We start from the raw sequence: 15789 nt of genomic DNA on the forward strand, positions 1-15789 counted from the left end.
GCTTGTGGGAGAAATGTGGGGTCCGGCACGACTGGGCCTCAGCTTATCACCCCCAGTCCAATGGGCTGGTGGAGAGGTTTAACGGGACGCTAAAGATGATGCTGAAAACCTTTATGAACCAGCACCCGCAGGACTGGGACAAGTACTTACCTCACCTGCTGTTCGCATACAGGGAGGTGCCCCAGGAGTCGACCGGATTTTCGCCTTTCGAACTGTTTTATGGCAGGAGGGTGAGGGGCCCCCTGGACCTGATGAGAGACGAATGGGAGGGGAAGGCCACTCCCGATGGAGAGTCAGTGGTGGAGTATGTCCTGATCTTCCGAGAGAGACTGGCTGAACTCATGGGCCTGGCCAGGGAGAATCTGGCCAGAGCCCAGAAGAAGCAGAAGGTCTGGTATGACCGCACAGCGTGGGCCCGTGCCTACGCCACCGGGGATCCAGTGATGGTTCTCATCCCAGTGAGAAAGAACAAACTACAGGCCGCCTGGGAGGGCCCTTTCAAGGTCGTCAAGCAGCTCAATGAGGTAAACTATGTGGTGGAGCTGTCGAACCGGGCGCACCACCGCCGGGTGTACCATGTGAATATGATGAAGCCATATTATGCCAGGGGGAATGTGGTGTTGGCCGTGTGTGGACAGTGGGAAGAGTAGGGAGATGACCCTTTAGTAGATCTATTCCCTGGGACCAGAGCTGGTTCCCCCCTGGAAACAATTCCCCTCTCGGATCAGCTAACCCCTGCCCAGCAAGCTGAGGTCAGGGGGGTGCTGCATTCGTACCGACAGCTGTTTTCCAACCAGCCTGGACGCACTAATCTGACTGTCCACCGGGTGCAGACCGGGTCGCACCCGCCGATAAGATGCTCCCCCTTCCGAGTCACAGGGAAAACTGCTCAGGACCTGGAAAGAGAGGTCCGGGACATGCTGGCTTTGGGGGTGATCCAGCCATCTGCCAGCCCTTGGGCCTCACCGGTGGTGCTGGTCCCCAAAAAGGACGGGTCGGTCCAGTTCTGTGTGGACTATCGGAAGCTCAATGCCATCACTGTATCTGATGCCTACCCCATGCCCAGGCCGGACGAGCTCCTAGACAAGCTGGGAGGAGCTCGGTACCTCACCACCATGGACCTTACAAAGGGCTACTGGCAAGTGCCACTGGATGCAGATGCCCGACTGAAATCGGCCTTTATCACCCCTCTGGGGCTCTATGAGTTCCTGACCCTGCCTTTCGGCCTCAAGGGAGCACCGGCCACCTTCCAGCGCCTAGTGGACCAGCTCCTGAGGGGGATGGAGAGTTTTGCCGTGGCGTATATTGATGACATCTGTGTCTTTAGCCAGACCTGGGAGGACCACGTGTCCCAGGTTAGACAAGTGCTGGACCGACTCCAAGGGGCTGGGCTGACTGTAAAAGCGGAGAAGTGCAAGGTGGGGATGGCGGAAGTATCTTACCTGGGCCATCGGGTGGGGAGCGGCTGCCTAAAGCCGGAACCAGCCAAGGTGGAGGTGATCAGAAACTGGCTCGCTCCCCACACCAAAAAGCAGGTCCAAGCCTTTATTGGGATGGCAGGATACTACCGAAGATTTGTGCCCCACTTTAGCGCCATAGCCACCCCCATCACTGAGCTATGCAAGAAGGGGAAGCCAGACAAGGTGGTCTGGACCGAGCAGTGCCAGGAGGCTTTCCGGGCGCTGAAGGAGGCTCTGGTCAGTGGCCCAGTTCTGGCAAACCCAGACTTTGACAAGCCCTTTGTGGTGTTCACCGACGCCTCCGACACGGGACTGGGGGCAGTGTTAATGCAGGAGGATGAAAAGGGGGAGAGACACCCCATCGTGTACCTGAGCAAGAAGTTGCTACCCCGGGAGCAAAACTACGCGGCCATCGAGAAGGAGTGCCTGGCCATGGTGTGGGCCCTCAAGAAACTAGAGCCATATCTCTTCGGACGACACTTCACCGTCTACACTGACCACTCTCCCCTGACCTGGCTGCACCAGATGAAAGGAGCCAACGCCAAGCTCCTGAGATGGAGCCTGCTCCTGCAGGATTACGACATGGACGTGGTCCACGTGAAGGGAGTGCCAACCTGATAGCGGATGCGCTGTCCCGGAGAGGGGGCCCCGAACTTCCCCAGGTCACTGGTCTCAGTGACCCCGCTCAGTTCAGTCTTGAAGGGGGGAGAGATGTGACGATGTGACTCAGCAGGGAGGGGGAGTGTTGACCTGGGAATGTGCCCTGAGAGCCTGTCACCTGAGCCGGGAGGGGGAGGGGGAGGTAACACCTCTGCCCAGGAATGTGGACGGAGACTGCAGCAGGGAACCTGCTGGGTGGGTTTAGTTTTCAGTTTGGGGCTGGGTGGAGGAACACAGGGAACCCCAGGGCTGGGGTCTAAGCTCCCTGTTCCCCCAGAAGGACGTGATTGAGGGGTCCTGGTTGTACCCACAAGCTCTGTTAGGGACTGTGTTCCTGTTGTCCAATAAACCTTCTGTTTTACTGGCTGGCTGAGAGTCTCAGTGGATCCCAGGAAGAGGGGTGCAGGGCCTGGACTCCCCCACACTCCGTGACAGCCTGAAAAAGACAAATCAAATTCTCAGGGTTCGCACAGTGAAGATGCCAGATGGATATTTTTCAGAGCACAGATGCCCGGTCTATGAATCCATGGATATCTATGGATATTTTTCAGAGCACAGATGCCCGGTCTATGAATCCATCCTTACGTGACCAAACACTAGTCCTTCATTCATGCCTGCACGCTCAATTAACATTAATAGCTTAAATACACTGCACATACACAAGAAAGAAAAAACAGCATTTTTAAAAAAATTGTGATAAGGAGTTGTTTTCTTGTCACAGAAATGTAATGTGAAATAATATAAACAGAAAATATGTAGACCCATTACTGAAGGAAAGGGAATCAAAATAAGTCATATGACGACACACTATCATCACTGCACATCATTAGCATGTATCCAAAAAACAAAGGACGGCTATCCACCTACATAAAGCATTCAAAAATATAAACCAGATTTCAGAAAATCGTTTGAAAAGAAGTTCAAACTAAGTTAATATTTTAGGGCCTGATTCAATGCTCATTAAAGTTAATGCAAGTCTTTCGACTGACTATAGGCTTTGGAACAGGCCCATAAAGAATATATGAAAGAAAATGGAAGTCAATATGTTATTGACATTTTTTTAATAATAAAATGAAGTTACATTAAAAAGCAATAAAGATACTGATAATTAAACAACTATAACTTCATACATACACACACAAAATAAAGCTAGCAATTATCAAATTATTTTCAGCTTAATTAAGTGTAGTACCTAAATTAACCTATTTACTCCATAAAAAATTTTACTTTCATATACTTTTAAACTAACTCTTTAGTCACTTGACAGCATTTGTTGTAAGCCCTATTGAAATAACCATTGTACCTTTTTTAGTTTACCTACTTGATACATAGACTCTTGCATATATGCCGAACAGATGCATAAGAATAATTTAGTGATTTCTGCAAAGGATTCTCACTCTTTCTTAGGCTACTAACACTTGAAGCTGGGAGTGTGATTCCAAGCTCAAGCAGACAATGTCATGACTCGCACGTCTCAAGCGGCCACAACAACCCTCCACCTAGCAGACTGCTGACAGTGGCTTTCCTTAGACCCAAGAAGCCCAGCGCCAGTGTGAGGCTGCACTGTATGGTCCAATTAGCAGAGTCCCACTGGCCCTACTTAAGCCAGAAGCCAAAACAGGAAGCTGTCCAAACAACTGGACTCCACCTTGCTCTGGACTGGACGTCTTGTGCTTCCCGCTCATGCAACCCACTACCTGGCTCCTGCTTCCCCATCTTGATTTTCTGGCATGTCATCCTGGTATCTGATTTGCAGTTCCCAACCTCCAGTTTGTCTCCTGCCTGTGACTCCCCAGTATCCTGATAAGGTCAGACTTTGGTTCTGGTCTCCAATTTGTCTCCGGCTTCTGAGCTCCCGCCTGGTATCCTGGCCCAGTCAATTCGACTCCTGTCTCACAACTGTGGACTCTGGCTCCAATTACTAGGTCTGGTCACCCATGACCTGGGCATGACAGACATATTTGCTCTTGCTGTGATCAAGCTACATACTAAAGACTGCGGTGTAGCTATTATAGCACAGAAAACAGCCATAATAACACAGCCGGAGGCACACAGTAGCTACCCTGAGTACACACCCCTGGGGTGCAGGCAGGTTTGTACTTGGCAGCTACCACTACTATTTTTAGTATGCTAGCTCAATGACAGAATGCAAGCATGTCTACTCAAGCTGGGAATCACACCTCCAGCTCCAAGTGTAGATGTCGCCATAGTGTGGACCACATCTTATTAAAAGCCTTGTGGACAACCCTCCTCTCTCATTCATAATTACACAGTCCACCAGGACTACACATTCACAACCCCATAGCATCAGCGTGCCATTGATAGCAATTCCTTATGTGGAAAAGTAAAAGTAACGTAGTTTAGCTGTCTAATATGATGTATCAACTAGAAATAAGGAACATTAGCACCTTGTGGCCAGTGGTTCCAAAGATGAACAACTCCACGGACTACAGTTTGAGAACCACTGCGTTAAGCAGTTTATTCACCAAAACTAGAAAGGGAATTTTTATTCCACTCTACTCAGCATTGGCTAGATCTCAACTGGAGAACTGCATTCACTCAGTTTTGAGCACAGGATTTTAAACAAGGCAGACAAATTGGAACAAGTTCAGAGAGGATAACAGGAACTACAACAGGTTTTGAAAAGAAACTAAAGTTTAAACTGGACATGCCCATTTCTCTAAAGAAAAAACTAAGAAACAACATAACTGTCTAAAATATGTAAAAGAATTTTCATTCATCACAAAGGACAAAATGAGCAGTAATTGGCATAAACTCCAGTACAAAAAAAGCATGCTTAATATTAGGAAGAATTTTAAAATAGGCAATATAGCAAACTACCATGAGAAGATGTACAAGCACCATCACTGAAGATATTCAAACTTTAACTAGGCACCCACCTATCAAGAATTGCTTAGGAAAAAAGGAAATCAAGCCTGCTGCCAGTGAAAAATACTTTCAGACCTAAATAATGCTACATGCATTTAGTTTTAAAAAGGTTTGAATACATCTTTACACAATTACTTAATAGGAACACTGAAAAAAATAACCCAATATAAAATGATTTCGAAGTCCTAACAGATTTATATTTTGATAACACGGACGACCTTGTGCTGCATACATTTATACGATCTTTAATCTCATCCTTTACACTGAACCAGCAATATTCTCCAGGTTTGGTTTTTATTAAACATGTATTCTAAAGGGCTCAAAAAGCTCTTCTCTCCTTACAACAAGAACATTATTTGTGGCTCCTCAGACAAAAGTAGTAATTAACTGCTTACAGTCTTCAAGAGTAACTAGGAGACTTGTCTCATCCTAACTACATATGGGCTATACAACATGTCTGTTACTCGAGAATAAATAATTGTAACAGAATTGGACAACAAGTAGTTGACCTCAAATTATAGATTCATAAAAATATAGAAATTATGGATGGAAAAGATCTTTTCTCTCATCTAGTCCAAGCCAACTGCAAAATATGATTGTTCTCTAAATGACGACTTATTACAGGGCTTGAGAAGCCCACACCCCAACATCTCAGTGTCAAGCAGGAAGAATTTCCCAGATTGTGAGGCTCAAAGCCATCAATTTCTAAGGCGTTCATTATTAAAAAAAAAAATAAGTTTCTATCTCTTATGATTGAGAATATAGCCTTCCAGTGTATACCAACTGGTTTAAGGCAGTGCTGCCTTCCTGAGACTTCAGACAGTTTAGTGTTTTTGTAGATGCTTATAGCTTTGCCAACCAGTATGAAATTAGTAAGAGTTTGGTCACCTTTAACAAAGCTATTCAGAACTTTCTGGGCATACTGACAGTGATGATAGTCTGTCAATTTTACATTGTTGAGGCAGAGGCAGATCTTCAAAGAGTAACTAGAAGCTAGCTATTCAAAGAGAAAAAAGGTACAAAGAGTGGGGGAGGCACAGAGTTATGGAGTCCCTTTCCCACTGCAATCACCGGGAGTCCACGAAGGGGAAAGGAAAGAGGGAATGTACCTTCTTCCTTACAGCAGTTTGGGAATACAGGGGTGGAAATTCAGATTATTCAAGACTCATTTTAGCTAGAAAATGGAACCCATGACCTGGCAAGGTTCAGGGTGAAATCTCTACTAGAAAGCTCTGTATCCTGTACTTTTCCAGCAGTTCAGAATGTCAGGGGAACTGAACTTCTGATCTGGTGTTGCCCCAATCTTGTTTTGGGGGTCTCCTCATCCATTTTTTTAATCTTACCTCTGGCTAGTAGATGTTCACTACATTTTTTTCCAAGCCCTGGTCTATAAGCTGACTGCGATTTAAAAGCAGTTACTGTAAGTTTTCTGCAGTAAGACACATTTTACAACCCACTTTTTGTCAGAGACATACTAGCACATGCTTTATAGCCACCTTGTTCTATCAATTCTAACAAGCAACTACTTTAGTTGTGGAATTGTGTGCCTTCTAAGAGAAGCACAACTTACACAGTGTATTGCTGTGTTTGTTTTGTCAGAACTGTATGTGTGGATCTGGCTGTGGGTGGGACTGCCATATTTGTATTTCTGGCAAATACAGTAGTGGTTAGCCCCTACCTATGACAACGTATGGGTTTCTACTTATGTGTTTTTGCTTACTAAATGACTAATTCCATCTGTTCAATCTAGGACAAAATTCTTAGCTGTTTCTTTACCGGACATAACATAGACCGCATTATTTAAAGAATAAATCTTTGGCTGAAACTGCAGGCTCCAAAAAGCCTACCCTAAATATGGTATGAGCAAGCAAAAATAATATCTATCTATTTATGCCTCCACCTATGTGGTGCTGATATCCCTCTGATACATTTCAATATCATGCATCCCTGACCACCTCACCTGTACTTTGGCCCTCAAATCCATTAATCCAAACTACTTTTAACACTGCAAATCTCTGAGCAACCATTGCAACTGGAAAGTTATTACAAAAATGTTTCCTGTCCACTCTCAAATGTGGAATTTTCTTCCAGAATTACACTCAATTTCAGGATGGACAATATTCTGTCCTAGACTGACAAGTTATTGTATTTTATAAGCTGTCAAGCTATTTTCTGAAATAACTTAAAAGTATTTGCAAAAAGAAAAGGAGTACTTGTGGCACCTTGGAGACTAAAATTTATTTGAGCATAAGCTTTCGTGAGCTACAGCTCACTTCATCGGATACTGTAGCTCACGAAAGCTTATGCTCAAATAAATTTGTTAGTCTCCAAGGTGCCACAAGTACTTCTTTTCTTTTTGCGGATACAGACTAACACGGCTGTTACTCTGAAACCTTAAAAATATTTCTACTTTATATTCATGAAAAATTGTATTGAGTTGCTACAAGACACCTACATCTATCCATAGATAAATAATTACACACACACACACACACACAAATGGATTTACTCCTATTCTGTCAGATAGGAACATATGTTCTACAGTCTGGTGCCACACACCTGCCTATAGAATCACAACTGGGTTCTAAGGAAGCAGCTATGGTGTCAAATCAAAATATAAGTAACAATTATTAGAAGTTAAGAAAAAAGATGAACTAAATACAAATATTTGGAGCCAAAGACTTGTACTTTTTTAAGTTTCACTTTTATGCTAATGCCTATCTGCACTAGCTCCTTTTTTGGCACCTAAATTCTTGGGCTAGATTTTTTCAGACCATGAGAAATTACTTGCCATATATCGTAACTGGAGTTCTTTGAGATGTGTTGTCCATATGCACATTCCACTAAAGATGCACATACATCTCACGTGCCAGAGATCAGTCTTTTGGCCAGCAGTGTACATATAGCGTGAATGTGCGTGTCAGTCCTTGTTCTCTGCACTCCGGGCATATATGGTGCACTTTCCCCTACCGTCATTCAGTTTCTACTCACTGTAGGATTCCAAAATAGCGGCAATGGAAGGATGGATCATGGAATATGCATATGGACAACACATCCCGCACTCCAGTGACTGTACAAACTTCTCTCTCTCCTTCAAGTGCTTGTCCATATGCACATTCCACTAATGGCGACTCCCAAGGAGTGGTCCTGTTAAGGATGCGAGGGCTCAGATCATGTTGGTAAATAACGAATGAAAAACCGCTTTACCAAATGCATGTATGTACTGATTGCTAGGTAACTATTTTGCAAATGTCAGATATTGGTACATTTCATAGAAATGCTGATGTGGCTTGAGCTCTGGTGGAATGACCTTTAGGTGTGGTCATGAGATCTATGCTGACTACCTCATGGAAAGTTCCAATAATCAGAAATCTAATTTGGTAGTCTGAGATGATATGGCAAAGATTTTCATTCTCTCCACAATAGAGACAAACACCCTTGGTGCTGGTTTAAAAGGTTTTGTTCTGTTTAAGTAATAAGCCAGACATCTAATGTCTGTAATTATCGCCTCAGTTCTGGCTGCATGAGGTTTCCAGAACTACACCAGTAGCAGTATCTGCTGGTTCAGGTGGAATTCTGTCACTACTTTGGACAGAAATTTCAGGTGTGTTTTCATGGACACCTTGTCTGGGTAGAACACAGTGTATGGTGGGACAACCACAGTTGCTGGGATCTCCCCCATTGGCAGAAGTTACAACAATCAAAAATGTCAGTTGCATTGACAGACGTAATAGAGAACTAGAGGCAATGGGCTCCAAGGGTGGGCCCCAAGAGGGCTGAGAGTATCAAGTTCAAATCCCACAGGGAAAGTTTCCTTAATTGGTAGGAACAACTTGATTAGACCTTTCCAGGAACCTAATTTTTAGATGAGAAAAAAAGCATGAGCTGGGCTTGAGGACACAGGCACCTTGACCACTCTGAGGGATAGGCTATTCTGTGTCAGTTCAAGTAAATAGTCAAATATCTGAGGAATCAAGAACTGATGTGGGATCACTGACTACCAGTAGCATGAATAAGAAAATCTTGGTCATTTCATCAGATAAACTTATCTTCTTGATTCTTTTCTGCTGCTTCCCTAACTGGAGAGGAGCAGGCCTCCTCTATCAATGACATCCATCCAACCACCATGTTGTGAGATGCAGGGCTCTGATGTAGAATATGTCCCTTGTCCCAGTATGTGGGAACAGAAGCAGGGTTTGGGGTGAGGATATGAGCAAGTCTGTAAACCAAAAAAAACCTGCCTTAGTCATGCTGAAGCTATGGCTGAGTCCTGCTTGAGTTTGCAGAACATGCTGGGAATCACAAGGGTTGTGGGGTAAGCATATATCAGGTCTCCTGACCACATATCGAGAACATATCTGCTATGGGCTAGGGACTCATTCCTCCCCTTGAGTAGAATTTCGGATACCACTTCTTGTGCTGAGTGGCAAACAGGTCCATCTTGGGATTGCCCTAGTCCCAAAGAATCTTGTCTTTGATTTACTACAAACAATTTGAAAGGAAGTGTCTGCTGAGGTTGTTCACCACGAAGTTCTGCAACTTGGGAAAATGTAAAGCTGGTAGGCAAATCTGATGTTTGAGGCACCAATTCCAGAGCCTGACAGCTTCTTGGCAGAGTGAGAAAGGCCTACATCACCTTGTTTGTCGATATAAACCACTGTAGTCCCATTATTGGTCATATTCTGCACTGACAACCTTCTTAGGTGGAGAAAGGATTTGCATGCCTTCTGTACGGCTCTGAGTACTAGGAGATTGATGTGCATTCTCTTCTCCCTTGCAGACAATAGGCCTCGTATTGTCAATTTGTCTGTGTGGGTGCCCCATTCCAGTAAGGATACATCCGTTATTATAGTTTTTGATGGCAGGAATACTTGCAATCCTTGCATGTTTTCACTGGATAGGTTACTCCACCACTTAAGTGAAGATACAATTAAGAATGGGACAAAGTGATGTTTAGAAGGTACATAAACAAGTTGCAACCAAGCCGCAAGTATCAGATATGAAGTCTGGCACACAGCATCACAAAGGTCCAAGAGGCCACGTGAGCTAAAAGGGTGAGGCATGATCTTAGATCAGTATCTGGATTGTCCTCCAATTGCGGAACCAGGGTCAACATGTTCTCAAATCTGAGGAAAGTAAGCTATGGTCATGGAGGAGGCTGGGATCAAGTTGATGAATTCAATCCTTTGAACTGGGGCAAAGGTTGATTTGTTTGTTTGTTGATTCTTCAGCTTAATCTCTGGAATAGACTGTGTTGCGGCTGTCTTTGGGAGCAAACTAAGGATATTTCCCCTGTACTAACCAATCATCCAGGTAAGGCTATATGTTGATGTTGCGCTTTCTCAGGTATGCTTCCACAATAGACAGCATGTTGGTGTACACTTTTGGTGAATACTCACAAGTCTAAGATGGGTCACAAGCCTCCCTTTTTTGTCAGAACAAAGAAATAGTTGTTGTAGAAACCTTCCCACTGTACTGCAGAGGTACTACTTCTACTGCTCTGAGAGAAAGGAGCATGAAGACGTCTTGATTTAAGAGATCCTGATGAGAAGGGTCCCTGAAGAGAGAAACGGAAGGAGAGGTGGGTGTAGGCACTGGAGAAAAGTGGATGGAATATTCATGAGATATTATGTCTGTGGTCCAATGGTCAGTGGTGACAAGGGACCAATCTTGCCTGAAGCGAGCCAAATGATTTCCTAAAAGGGAGGTCTTGAATTTCTGAAGTCAATGGAGCTACAAGACATCTCTCGAATGCCCCATCCAAATGAATGTTTCTGAGACAGGCAGGGCTGGGTGGTATGGTATGGAGGTGGAAATGCTGGTATTTCCCTAAGTGGTTCGGTTGACCTTTAATAAGAGAAGGGTGGAGGAACTGATCTCTGAGAAGAATAAGGCTGTTTAATATGTTTCCTCTTAAAGTAAGTCTGCACTTACAGTGGAGTGCAGAGTACAGACATTGCACCCCAGCTAGCAAGGGTATAAACCGCAGTGTTCACTGTGAAGCACAGCTTAGGCAGATACAGTAGACTATTCAAAATGCCTTAAACACCAGGATGTATACCGTACACAGCTCTCTGTATGCCCAAGCAGTGCCTCCCATGTCCACACTGCTATTTTAGTAGTGTACTGTCCCCGTTGCCTCCCCCTGACAGAGCCTTTCCTCAATGCAGTGAAAGCCCTTCCTCAATGCAGAAGGGAGCTGCAAGAGCTTTTCCCTACTTCTGAAACTTTTCACTGCGGTGTTTATATTTCACACTGCAGTGAAAAGTATGAATGCAGACTGCCTTTCACTACAAGTAGAGTTATACATTTAGTATGGAAAGTCTCACCCAACTTGAAACTAAAATCCTCCATCATTTGGACTTCTCTGCAACACCCTGATTCCTGAAGCCAAGAGGCATATCATATAACAAAAAGAAAACGAGTACTTGTGGCACCTTACAGACTAACCAATTTATCTGAGCATAAGCTTTCGTGAGCTACAGCTCACTTCATCGGAATGCATCCGATGAAGTGAGCTGTAGCTCACGAAAGCTTATGCTCAGATAAATTGGTTAGTCTCCAAGGTGCCACAAGTACTCGTTTTCTTTTTGTGAATACAGACTAACATGGCTGCTTCTATGAAACCTATCATATAACAGCCACCATTGCCAGTGATCTGCCAGCCATGTTCATAGCATCAAATGCTGCTTGTAGTCTCACTCTAGACACTAAGTGTCCCTCACTGACTAGCAACATAAATTCCTCATAAGCCTTGACTGGTCCATATGACCTTGTCATTGGCCATTCAGAATGGTAGGTTCAATAAAGAGTAGGTTATTCGACCAAATAAATCCAGACTCTTTGGCAGTCTCTCTCTTTTGCCATTTCATTTGTCACTGCTGCCACAAGAGATGAGGCACGGTCCATGTAAAATAATTCCACTCTTTTGGAAGGCACGGGTTTTTTTTAATCTACCTTGCAAAAGGCAAGTGGTGCTATGGCCTGTCTTTGACAAAGTTTTGGAAAAGTATATAATTGCCCTCCAAGTTAATGAGACTCTCTTTCCTGCAGAGGACTCCAGTGGCAAGCCCATCTATTTGTATGTCAGCTCCTGAACCTCTTCAGTGGGAATTTGGAGGGTCTGACCTATTCTTTTTAATAGGTCTTGAAATCACTTGTAGTCATCCAACTGTGGGACCGTTAGAGGCACTATAGCCTCATTAGAGGAATGGCAACATCACCAGGATTGAAAGATCACCCTTTTTGTGTCTGTTCATCTATTTTCTCCTCCTTTCCCTGTATTTGATGTGGGGTTAAGAAAAATTGTTGTATAGAACAACCTTCTGATGGAGCAGTTTCTCTCTCTGGCTAAAGTTGCTTTGAACAGGTCCCTAGCAGGGTCACCTGGACACTGATGGATCAGAGCCCAGGGGGAAGGGAACCACATGCTGGTTTTCTGGTTCCCAACAGCTCTCTCATAAGGAGTGTCGGGATACTCTAAGATGTTGACGGTTGTGGTAAGTATAGGTGTTGCTTCCATGGGTCCTGCTCATCCTCCAACTCTGAAGATGATGCAGAGGATGAAGCATAGCCTGGTTACATGGGGGGCACTGAGGCCTTCGGTGCAGTAGGGATGGATGGTGTTGCATCAATGGAGAGACACGGTGCCAAATGCAGAACTGAAGTCGACAGCAAGGGAGACTGCAGTTCTGGATGTATCTGTAGGTCCATCGGTGCCGCATACTTGAAAAGTACCATGAACTGAGTTAGTGAGGACAGGCAGATAGGAATTAAATTTTTGGAGGGAGGGATCACAAATTCCACTAGAGTCAAAGAGTGCCCCTTGGAACATGGCACTGGTTGGCTCGGCTCCAGTGCCAGGGCCACTGAGGTAGAGGGTGCTGGGGTTGGTGCCAAGTTCTTTTCCGAATGTCCAGTTTTCAGTGCCAAACACTTCAGTGTCAACAGACTGGCATCGGCATGAGACGGAGCTTCAGCAGAAACTATTCAGGGTCACAAAATCTCAGAGGATATTCCGTGCTGTGGAGATGCTTTCCATTTAGAGGATGCTTTGGCGTGTGATCTACCCCTAGGGCTTCTGGCTCCCTGAGATCCAACCAAAGATTATGCAGTCTTCATGGTTGCAGTTTTGGCAACCAACACTAGATTCTTGAGGGTAGAGAGCCTGCACTTACCACTTTTGGGCTCCAAAGGTCCCTGTACAGGGAAAGGTCCAGTGAGCCTGGTTCAGATATGGGTCTTGTAGATTAGGTCATCAGGCAAAATCTGAAGGCAGGATTTCCCATCCTTCCTAGTTCAGGAGTTGAAGGATTTGTAAATCGCACATTTGCTGGGGATGTGCCATTCTCCCAAACAACAGAGGCACCATCAGAGTGTCCATCTGAGTCTGGGATTGCTCCCTCACCAGAGGGGCAACATCTGAGACCTGGAGAGCCAAGGTCTGAGACAAGAGACCTGTCAAGGTGTCGGTGTCTGGAGCAGCTCAGAACCCCAATTACCAACCTCAGGGCAAACTGTTAAGAAGCAGGGCACAAACCCCAAACTGGTTGAGAGTTCTATACTTAGAATTCCTCAAGCACTACATAGCAACCTTAACATGGAGTCACAGACAGTCCCACCTGGATTCTCCCATCTATCTTGCCACCCAGGTAAGTTTGCCTTTGTGATAGATGGTCCCTAACACCAAAAATCACAACAATATTCAGGTTACTCTCAGTTACAAAGGAACAGTCACTTACCCCAAATCAATGGCACCTTAGATCCTATAATACATTAACTAAAGATTTATTAAGAAAAAGAAAGGAGTTATTTACAAGGTTTAAAGCAGGTAAATATACACACAAGTTACAATCAGATTCTAAAAGGTAACAGAAGCTGCTGTAGAAAGCAAGCTTCATAAGTCCTCTAGGGTTAAGCCAGATCAAGTACTGAGGATCCCTTACTTATGGTTAGAAATCTTGCGCTCTCCAAGTCCAAGCAGCATAAAGATCCAATTTTCTTCTTGTCAATAATTTGTATTCCCTTCCCCCAGAGTTCAAGCTAATGAGATGAGTCCACATGTATGTCTCCTCTTCAAGGTGAGGGCGGGGGGGAACAACTAAGGTCTTTGCTTTCTGATGTTTCACAGTAACTCATTTTGTTTCAATAGGCCCTCTTGGTCAACAGGACCTAACACCTTCTGTAGGAAGCCAGCATTTTACATTTGTTTATTTACACAACTACAGAGGTTTACAAAACAAACACTCAATACGACCTTATAAATTTGGGTACAGAGGATATAGGTGAGTTACCACATGCCACATCCTACAAGCATTTCATAAAGTTTAAATACATTATTTAAACTTACCATCTATTTTAACAATGCTAATACACAGGTGAGCTAGACTGGTTTCCAGCTACTGGTGAATGTTCTGTTGAGGCCTAGGAACCTTGGCATCAGTTAGCAGGTTTGCCAGTGTCACAAACCCCATCCCAGAGATAAGTAACAAATCTAAAGCTAAGGGTAACAAAAGGCAAGCAGTCAACTATAAACCATTAACTAAGAACTACTGATTAAAAGTAGAAAAGCTTAACAATAAAAACCATCTAGTTAAGAAAGAGCTGGCAGTCTCTTGGACAGGGTCTGTTACCAATCAAGGAGACAATGAGAAAAACCGAATGGTGGTCAGCACACTTCGTCCTTGTATGCCCTGAAGAATACATGTGCACTTTATGGATACTGCCGGCCAAAAGATTCCAATCTCTGGTGCGAGGTACATGCGCACCATTATCGGAATGTGCATATGAACAAGTACTCCAAGGAAAATATGAAGTTTTAACACTGTGGAGATTACTCTTCAATAGTTGTCCTAAACCAGTTGTTCCCAACCTTTTTGTATTGGTGACCGCTTTCACGTAGCAAGCCTCTGGGTGCAAACCCCTTTATAAATTAAAAACTGGGGTTTTTAATTAATTTAAATTTTAATCTGAAGGGGGTTCAGGGCTGTCCTGCCCCCACTCATTGCAGGGCCTGGGGCTGACAGCTCACGACTCCCACGAAACTGCCGCATGACCCCCTTAGGAGTCATGACCCCCAGATTGAGAAACCCTGTCCTAAACTGTTTCACAGAATTGCTGTGCACTGTTAGGCCCAGATCCTGCAAAGATTTACACAAATGCTTAATCTTCAATCCCATTGATTTCAACGGAAGTACTCATAGCCTGTAAAGTGAAGCATATGTACAAGTCTTTACAGGATCAGAGTCCTAAACAACTCTTATGTTGCACCCCAAAGGTATCTGCAGTTGAGCTGTGAGTGACATCTCAATTTGCAGTATTTCACATATAAAAATTTACATTTATGGCAATTTAGGATCCTATTGAACAAAAGATACTTAATAAAAGTTGGTTATTAAAAATCTATAGTTAAAAAAAACAGCTAAGAAACTGTGAAAAGCAAGACCGGTATTGCTGCATATTTTCCTTTCTAATTGCCCTTTAGGAGTGAGTTTAGAGATTCCTGGCGGCATATCTGCCAGTTCCTCTTCTAAAAATGGTGGATGTAATGAGGCATAAAATGTGGAGACCTATTAATTTAAGCTCCACAAGAGTACAATGATATTTTGTAGAGACTCTCAACCCATGAAGTTGCTGGAGAGTTGAACTCTAATATTTTATTTTGTTATATTTATATATAGTCTCATATTTGTGATGCAAAGTTCATAAAAAAGTTAGAAGTAAAGTTTGCAGTAAAACTTAAATGAAAAGATCTGATAAAGAGAATATTTAAGATTTTCTT

General features: G+C 44.0%; 1 protein-coding gene across 13 annotated transcripts in view; it reads right to left on the reverse strand.

The window, feature by feature from the left end:
* The window catches only part of CCDC91 (coiled-coil domain containing 91), a 334198-nt gene that overhangs the window by 281448 nt on the left and 36961 nt on the right, over positions 1–15789 (reverse strand). Inside the window, exon 1 of one of the 13 annotated variants that reach the window (XM_073315283.1) lies at positions 14359–14377. The exons of the other annotated variants lie outside the window; for them this stretch is intronic. The gene's annotated coding sequence lies outside the window, so the exon portion shown is untranslated. Of the gene's footprint in view, positions 1–14358; positions 14378–15789 lie in introns of those variants that run through there. 13 annotated transcript variants of the gene reach the window in all.

This window comes from Lepidochelys kempii, chromosome 1, assembly GCF_965140265.1.
Source record: "Lepidochelys kempii isolate rLepKem1 chromosome 1, rLepKem1.hap2, whole genome shotgun sequence".
NCBI classification, from domain to species: Eukaryota; Metazoa; Chordata; order Testudines; family Cheloniidae; genus Lepidochelys; species Lepidochelys kempii.